The sequence below is a fragment of the Convolutriloba macropyga genome, chromosome 1 (genome assembly GCF_964194025.1).
Source record: "Convolutriloba macropyga chromosome 1, txConMacr16.3, whole genome shotgun sequence".
Classification (NCBI taxonomy): domain Eukaryota; kingdom Metazoa; phylum Xenacoelomorpha; order Acoela; family Convolutidae; genus Convolutriloba; species Convolutriloba macropyga.
The window spans coordinates 34704889-34714780 of record NC_134468.1 but is presented as its reverse complement, the minus strand read 5'-3'; positions in this window follow the sequence as shown (position 1 = coordinate 34714780).

The following is a 9892-nucleotide window of genomic DNA, read 5'->3' as shown; positions in this document are numbered from 1 at the left end:
ATAAAACAAAGAAGAATTAACAGGATTATGTAAGCAGTTCAGAATTTCTAGTATCAGTAGTTCAGTATTTACATTAGAAAATCCGCGAACTCCCAGCTCATTTTAGACCTTGTCGAACTCATCTCATTTTATAACCCACTATATTCATTTGGGAGCTGGTACTCGTGGACAAGATGAACGGAACACAACCAACAGCGAAGCACTCTTGAGTACCAGAAAGGTGTCGAGACAGCAATAATGTAGACATTTCACAAAACTCGAGCTACCAATCACCTAAATTTTCTACACACTAAGCAGTTTATTTGACAACAGATTTATTGCAAGCATATGCAAAACTTAAAAATTAGATAAAAGCAACAAGAGTGCACGCTTCAATGTACGTTTCCTCAGTCCGCCCTGCTTTAAATTTTGCAAGCATTCAAAATAATTCAATATGACAGACTGGTTGAGGCATTGTACCCCAAATCTTCATTGGGCCGGAGTGAAACGTCCTACATCCCTACAGTTTTCTGAAGGCGCTTTTAAAATATCGCTCTAGCCAAAACGGCAGAGGTCAAGAAAAAATCAAAAATGTTTGCTCCAGCTCGGTCCAAGAATATCTTTTGCGGAGAGATAAAAATATTGTACCATTGAAAAGTCCTTGAATACTGAATGGATTGGAGAATTATTCTCAGTTTTCTTTATTAATCGAGCAAAATAATAATAATAAAACTATCCAATAATACAGCACAAGTTGGTATAGTAATTGTTGCAATCGTCCAAATATATTTCAGGTTTAGTATCTTCATGCCAAAATGGCTTTTTGTAAAATTATCATTATTCGAATGATACCTTTTCGGCAGAGATAGAAAATATGTTAAGGTACACAATTAACCAGAAAAATGCAAAAGGATACACAAAGGGGCTACAATTGAAAAGAACTTGAAAAAATGAATCAATCCCTGAAACTTCAATTTTTTAACGCTAATTTATAATGAGGTTAGAGTTTCTATCGCTGACTTTCACGCGGTTCTATTGCTTAAAAATAATCAAATTTTATAAAAAATTTATTCTTTTGGCATATCGTCAAGTTAACTTTTGCTCCAATAGTTCAATTGGTTCCGTGGCAATAGAACAAATGTATCAATTATGAGACTTCATTATATCCTAAAGTGAGATTTGATATCCTCTGAAAGCATATTTTCTAGAAAAACTCGTGTCGGTTTCAAAACAATATCGTTATACCATCTAAATCTTCGACGATGTCTAATGACTCTGGAGTTAGAGAAAAACCAAATATACAACCAAAAGGCCTGAACCAGGACTTGAAAAGATATATCATTTTAGACAAAAAAAATTAAAAATTTTATACGAAATTACAAAGAAAGAACAATTAAAATTTCTTCCGGCTAGAAAAAAATTTACGGAAAAAGATAAACATAGCCGTCAGAGTGCCAGAAACAGCCGCCTTTGACGCGCTTGTTGTACATCGGGATTGAAACAGAAAAAGAAAAAGAAGAGATAAATTGACGGAAAATTTTTTTCAGTGTCAAAAAACTTCTAATTTGGCGTGCAATTTCAGTTGGATTCTAAAACTATACTTAATTCAGCTTTTAAAATGAAAGCTAATAAATTAACACCAATGTCAGCTAGCAGACACCAATGAACTTTGATAACCTAATTCTCAATTACTTAATGACAGGGCTTTATCGGTTGACCACGTCTCTTCTGATTTCGATCTTTTGACTTTGACAGTATTCACGAAACTGCGTAATTGAATTCGTGAAAGAAGTTAAATTCCATTCAGTTGAAACAGTGAGTGATGTAAGTCAGAAGTCAAACGTGAAAATCATGAATTATGTAAAAAGAAAAAAAATGATCAAAAGGTAGAGCGAATGAAAAAAATATAGCAGCACAAGTCCTGAGGTACAATTCAAAGAATATTCATTGACTTAACAAAAAAATAGACCTAGAACGGACTGAGAAATGATTGAGAAAAACCTTTCTGGAAAATCAGATAAAAATTAATATGCCGCATGTGAACAAAACACCACTAGCGAGAAATAGAAATTTGGTTCAATAAAAAAAACTAGGCCTAGCATGACCTATGAATTGATTGGGAAAGCCATGAAGAAAAATCCGATTAAAAGTCGAAAAAACAGAAAAAATCAAAGGGACATGGCCGCATGTGAAAAAAACAACACTACCAAGAAAGCGAATTTTTGCTCAACACCGTTTTCTCTCTACTTTAAAATTAGGGCGAAGAAATTTCAGGCCGCAAAACCACTCGCTATTTCGCTTCACTTCCTGTTTCAGCGTGACCAAAATCAACTCCAATTTGACTACAGAGTCTACAAACCAAAATAGGTACCATACCCAGGATGCCAAAACCCGATATCAGCAACAAAATTGGCTCGACATCGCCGAATATGTTTCGGCAGCATCAATTAACTCGCAACAAAAGTGCTCAACGCCGTCCAAAGGGGATGCAGAGGACAGGAGAAGAGCGTACCCTCTGAGTAGGGTGAATACTATCAAAGTCAAACATAGCAAACAGGAGTTAACAGGATCATGTCAGCATTTCAGTACTTCTAGTATCAGTAGTTCAGTATTTACATTAGACAATCCTCTAATTGCCATTTTTGTCAATGTACAATAGTCGCATAGTGAACAACCGTTGATGTTAACTGGAACTCCCAGGGTATTTAAAAATGTAAAAATTATTTTATAAGGTTCAGGCTGTTTCGAAACTTTGAAATATTACAGGGAGTTTGATATTTAAACCCATCATCTTGCGGTCACAAAGATCTGATTTTACAGAAATAAAAATATAACATTTCAAAAAACTGCAGAAAATTGTTAATTCATTATTTTTTGTCTCATTATTTATTTTATTCATAAGTTCTTTAATTCTTCATTAATTCTTTTTGGGTTAAGAAACAAGAATCCAAACATCTCTGCAAAGCATTGCTGTAAGTAGATACCGGAGTTTTGTTATCTCAGCTTTGAAATCTTCAATTCTGTGTATTAAAAAAGAAAATTCTGAAAGTTGCTCAGTTTCAAAATAGAATGCTTTGAAGTTAGGTCTTGAAGTTGGGTGCATAATTCGCCAGTGCTATTTTTGTTAGACCTTAACGAATATAGACAACGTCTTAAGTTGATGGCTTGAAGGAAACCTACTTTTGAATTTTACACAATATTTACATTTTTCAAAAATCGAATATTCTTGAAAAACCAATGTACATCTTTTTAAAATATTTTTTGCATTTATTTAACAATTATTATGTAACGGTTTCAAACAATCATCAAGAAACTTAGAAGTTTTATTGAAGTCTCAAAGAACGAAAGAAGAACTTACCTGACGAACTTGTTGTCAATAAGCAATGGCCACAAAACTCAATTCTAATTCAATCTTGGCGCTATCATTATCTTATTGACCTATCAATCATAAGTCAGAAGTACATTTCCCCCTAACAGAAACCTGATTCTAACATCAACCGTCCTCCAACTAATGAATTCGATTGTATCTAGGCCATACATGATTCTGATGAAACGTTGATGAAAATAGAAAATCACCTCCGGGATTAGGAACTAAGATCTATTCACATGTCGATCAAGTAAAAATTTTTTAGCTTATCTAAACTTTCTCTGAATATTTTCGCATGGAAAAGTACTAAAAATACGAGCTAAATTTTGTAAATTTTGGAGTTCCCATTTTATTTTAAAATTCAGTTTATTGAATTCTTGTGACCCGTGTTATCGACCACGACAATGGTATCCAGACCGAAAGCAGGCAGACAAATTTTGAATATACAGAATGCAGAATCAGCTACTGCGTGGATTATGTCTTTCGTGGCGAAATGTCGCGCGGATAAGAAAGAGGACAAGATAAACACCGATGGTACTAAAAGGGAACATACAGGTTTTTACAAGTTCTTCATCAGGTAATAAGCCAGGTACTGTGAAGGAAGAAGTTGGGTTCATCTTCAAAAAGATCTTTCAAAAACCAAAAGAAAAATTTATGGCTAATAAGAGCAATAATATGTGCACTAGTTGTGGAGGTAAGCAACACTCTAGTAGACCCTGTTCAGCGCTAAATAAAAAATGCAACACCTGTGAGAAGGTCGGACACTTCTCAAAATATTGTAGAAGCAAACCTCAACAAAATTCAGTTAAGTACAATAAACAGAAATTTTCGAAGAAGAATTTATTTCGTCAGAGCAAGCATCTCTAGCATCGGAGATGGGAATGTCTTATACTAAAGAACATATCTTAATAAAAAACTGCAAATTAAATATGCAGGTAGACAGGTTCAGGTAGCACAGTAATATCATAAAAAATATGGACGGAGATTGGTAAACCACAGTTGGATGGTAAGATAAAACATCTCGAAGCCTACAATGGTCATCAATTAACGCTTCGGCGATCACTTACTCATGACGTTCAGTGGAACGGAAGAAGGCATACACAGAAACTAGCAGTTGTGCAGTCCGATAAAGAGTTTGGACTACTTGGTAGACCTTCTACCTAAGCATGGCGTGGAGAACATAACACCCGAACTTCTACCTCCTGTGAAGGGTTACACAGCTCAAGTGAAACTGATACCAGTATCGCAGCCAATAATCTGCAAAGCCAGAAAAATATCTCTACCTCTTCAATACAAGGTCACAGAGAAGCTGGAACAGATGTTCAGACAGGGCATCCTTGAACAATAAACTTCAAAATGCATATCAATGGCAAGGTCACGGATGAGGACTACCCAATACGATACATGGAGACGATCTTCCACAACCAACATGGTGCCTCATACTTTGGCAAAACTGACCTCTCAGAGGCCTACTATCAAATTGAACTTGACAGAGAAAAAAGATATATGCACAATCGACACATCTCAGGATGTGCCGACTGTTCAAGATGTGCCGACTACCTCAGGGATTGAAAAAACTCCTCTTCAATCTTCCAGAATTGCATCGACTCAACACTCAAAGGAATCAAAGGTGTTGTGTTCTTTCAAGACGATGTGTTGGTCTATGGAAGTACCATGGAGCAGTTTAACAAGAGAATGCTTGCAGTCAAGAGTCGACTACTACATGAGAAAAACTTCACTATTAATGAGAAATCTAACTAAAAACAAGTCAATAGCGTTAATTTTTTTGGAATACTCCATTTCAAAGGAGGGAATAGCACGAGATCCCAAACATGTTGAAAATAAAAAATGCGAAAGCATCAACTAACAACAAAGAACTCGAATCCTTTGTTGGGCTAGAAAAATTTCAGGAAAGATTGATTCCTGATTTTGCAACAAAAATGCAACCCTTAAATAACATGAGAAATAGCAATTTCTTAGGGGGCAAATTGCAACAAAAAGCCTTTGAAGACATATGAAATGAGTTATGTGCTAACCCACTTGTATAGCCATATAGTATACAAAAAGAAACAACAGTTGATACTCACGCCTCTGAAAAAGCCATATGCGGTGTTTTTTCGCAAGAAAGACCTCCAGTTATATGTGTCGAGAAAATTGACTCCAGCGGAGCAAAACAAACTCAAACATAGAGCGGGAAGCACTGGCAATTGTGTTTGTGGTCACAAGATTGAAGCAATTCCTTCTTGGCAGTTTATTTACCCTACAGAGGGACAAACCACTCAAATATCTCTTTGCAACAGACAAGGAGATCCCGGAGACAGCATCAGCTAGAATCGCAAGATGGGCAACAGCTCTAATGGGCTTCGACTTTGAGTTGACACACCCCAAGCAGATGCTTTGAGCAGAATGGCTTTTGACGAAGACGAATCCGACAACGATCAAAGGTGCTTCGCAATCAATAACATCTACATCGCTCGAAGTGATTTGGTGAAACAAGCAGAACTCAAAACTGAAATTGGAACTAACAGATTCTTCCAGGACATAATGAAAGGAATCAAAGCGGCAAATGGAAAAAATGTTCAGAAGCGGAAAAAGAATTCGAACAACACAAGGATTCACTGACAATACACAATAAAATCATCTTCAGACTGTTGTTTCTTTCATTCCACCCAAACTACAAAAACTGGTTTTGGTAAAACCGCATGAGACACATACTGGCAAGAATGCAACTGAGTCATCAGTCAGAATGATAGCATGGTGGCCTGCCATTACCAAAGACGTTCAACATTTTGTTAGCAAATGTTAGAATTGTCAAATGTTGGGGTTATGTTAAGGACCAATGCAATATCATAATAACTGTTGACGCGGGTTCTGGCTGGATAGAAGCTTCCCCGCAGAAAATAGAACATCCGAAACAGTTAAAGTATATCTTAGTCAAATCTTTGCAAGATTCGGAACACCAAAAACTTTAGTGTCTGATAATGGTCCTGAATTTGTAAGTAGTGACCTTAAACAGTGGTGTGAATCACTGGGAATAAAGAATATGGAATCACCCGTCTATCATCAAAGAGCTAATGGATTAGCTGAAAGAGCAGTTCATACAGTGAAGAGGGCACTTCAGGCTTGGAGTCCCAATCTTAATGTGTCATTTGGAGCATTCCTGCAAAGTTCATTGATGACATCGCAGCACTTCAAAGACGAGGGGCAAAAACCCAGTTGAAATTCTACTGGGACGCAGAGTGAGACTACCAGCAATAGCAGATTCCGAATTGTGCGTAGCCATTCTACTCAAGGCCAAAGAAAAGACGAAGACAGTTCCCGCTACCTTCATCAGGAAGGGCTTGAACACATCATTCATACAGCCCGAAAACTCAACACAGACTATTCTAGAGAGCGACAACCAAATTGCGAGACCAGACGAGGACAAAGTGAAAACTGAACCATCAGTGGAGGAGTCCATATCTCAATCAGAACCAGAACTTCAGCACACAGAAGTGGGACCTCCACATCAAGACCTCCACATCAGCAGCAGAGCACCAACAATCCGAATCATTAGAGCCTTCACGAAATTACACCAGAAACAGAAAGCAACCCGACAGATTTGGAGAACCTATACCCATAAACTTGCTTAAAAAAGGAGGGAGGATGTGATGGTTTCAAACAAACATCAAGAAACTTAGAAACTTTATCAAAGTTTCAAAGAACGAAAAAAGAACTTACCTGACGAACTTTGTCAATAAGCAATGGCCACAAAACTAAACTCAATTCTAATTCAATCTTGGCGCTATCATTATCTTATTGACCTATCAATCATATGTCAGAAGTACATTTCCCCTAACAGAAACCTGATTCTAACATCAACCGTCCTCCAACTAATGAACTCGATAGTATCTAGGCCATACATGATTCTCATGAAATGTTGATGGAAATAGAAAATCAGCTCCGGCTTTCGGAACTAAGATCTATTCACATGTCAATCAAGTAAAATATTTTCAGCTAATCTATATGTTCTCTGTATATTTTCGCATAGATAAGTTCTATAAATACGAGCTAAATTTTGTACATTTTCAGTTCCAATTTATTGAATTCTTTCGACCCGTGTTAACGACCACGACATATTATACAATTCTGCTTCAGTAGTAATTACATTCCCTGTTAAAACAGAAGCTGATTACTCGGCTGCTTGAATCAATTAAATAAAACATCTCCTGAGCGTTCAAAAAACTGACTTGAAACAACAGACTGCTTTTTCTAGATTAGCTTTGATAAAATCTCTACTTTGTATTTACACCCACTTTCACATACAAAATCGTCTGTTTAAAATCACATTGTATAACCTTTTAATTCTCGGTACTAAAGATTAATTTGTTCATTGTCAAGAAGCTATTATAATATAAGAAATTAATTGAAGACCAAACTATTATGCATCTCCAGATGTAAGTTAATTGATTAAGTGTACAGCTTTCACGCTTGATTATAATATTTAAAGTTAGATAGTTTCAAACTTATCAGCACATTATCGATCTTTCTTGTTGGATGTTAATATAGACGACAATGGTCAAAATATAGACGACAACTATCAAAGGTGCTTCGCAATCAATAACATCTACATCGCTCGAAGTGATTTGGTGAAACAAGCAGAAATCAAAACTGAAATTGGAACTAACAGATTCTTCCGGGACATAATGAAAGGAATCAAAGCGGCAAATGGAAAAAATGTTCAGAAGCGGAAAAAGAGTTCGAACAACACAAAGATTCACTGACAATACACAATAAAATCATCTTCAGACTGTTGTTTCTTTCATTCCACCCAAACTACAAAAACTGGTTTTGGTAAAACCGCATGAGACACATACTGGCAGAATGAAACTGAGGCATCAGTCAGAATGATAGCATGGTGGCCTGCCATTACCAAAGACGTTCAACATTTTGTTAGCAAATGTTAGAATTGTCAAATGTTGGGGTTATGTTAAGGACCAATGCAATATCATAATAATTGTTGACGCGGGTTCTGGCTGGATAGACGCTTTCCCGCAAGAAATAGAACATCCGAAACAGTTAAAGTATATCTTAGTCAAATCTTTGCAAGATTCGGAACACTTTAGTGTCTGATAATGGTCCTGAATTTTTAAGTAGTGACCTTAAACAGTGGTGTGAATCACTGTGAATTAATATGGAATCACCCGTCTATCATCAAAGAGCTAATGGATTAGCGGAAAGAGCAGTTCATACAGTGAAGAGGGCACTTCAAGCGTGAAGTCCCAATCTTAATGCGTCATTTGGAGCATTCTTGCAAAGTGCATTGATGACATCGCAGCACTTCAAAGACGAGGGGCAAAAATCCAGTTGAAATTCTATTGGGACGCAGAGTGAGACTACCAGCAAAAGCAGATTCCGAATTGTGCGTAGCCATTCTACTCAAGGCCAATGAAAAGACGAAGACAGTTCCCGCTACCTTCATCATCAGGAAGGGCTTGAACACATCATTCATACAGCTCGAAAACTCAACACAGACTATTCTAGAGAGCGACAACCAAATTGCGAGACAGACGAGGACAATGTGAAAACTGAACCATCAGTGGAGGAGTCTATATCTCAATCAGAACCAGAACTTCAGTACACAGATGTGGGACCTCCACGTCAAGACGCAGCTTCTGCAGCCATATCAGCAGCAGAGCACCAACTATCCGAACCATTAGAGCCTTCACGAAATTACACCAGAAACAGAAAACAACCCGACAGATTTGGAGAACCTATACCCATAAACTTGCTTAAAAAAGGAGGGAGGATGTGATGGTCTTAAACAAACATCAAGAAACTTAGAAACTTTATCAAAGTTTCAAAGAACGAAAAAAGAACTTACCTGACGAACTTTGTCAATAAGCAATGGCCACAAAACTAAACTCAATTTTAATTCAATCTTGGCGCTATCATTATCTTATTGACCTATCAATCATATGTCAGAAGTACATTTCCCCCTAACAGAAACCTGATTCCAACATCAACTGTCCTCCAACTAATGAACTCGATAGTATCTAGGCCATACATGATTCTCATGAAATGTTGATGAAAATAGAAAATCAGCTCCGGCATTCGGAACTAAGATCTATTCACATGTCAATCAAGTAAAATATTTTCAGCTAATCTATATGTTCTCTGTATATTTTCGCATAGATAAGTTCTATAAATACGAGCTTAATTTTGTACATTTTCAGTTCCAATTTTAATTTAAAATTCAATTTATTGAATTCTTTTGACCCGTATTATCGACCACGACATATTATACAATTCTGCTTTAGTAGTAATTACATTCCCTGTTAAAACAGAAGCTGATTACTCGGCTGCTTGAATCAATTAAATAAACCATCTCCTGAGCGTTCAAAAAACTGACTTGAAACAACAGACTGCTTTTTCTAGATTAGCTTTGATAAAATCTTTACGTTGTATTTACACCCACTTTCACATACAAAATCGTCTGTTTAAAATCACATTGTATAACCCTTTAATTCTCGGTACTAAAGATTATTTTGTTCATTGTCAAGAAGC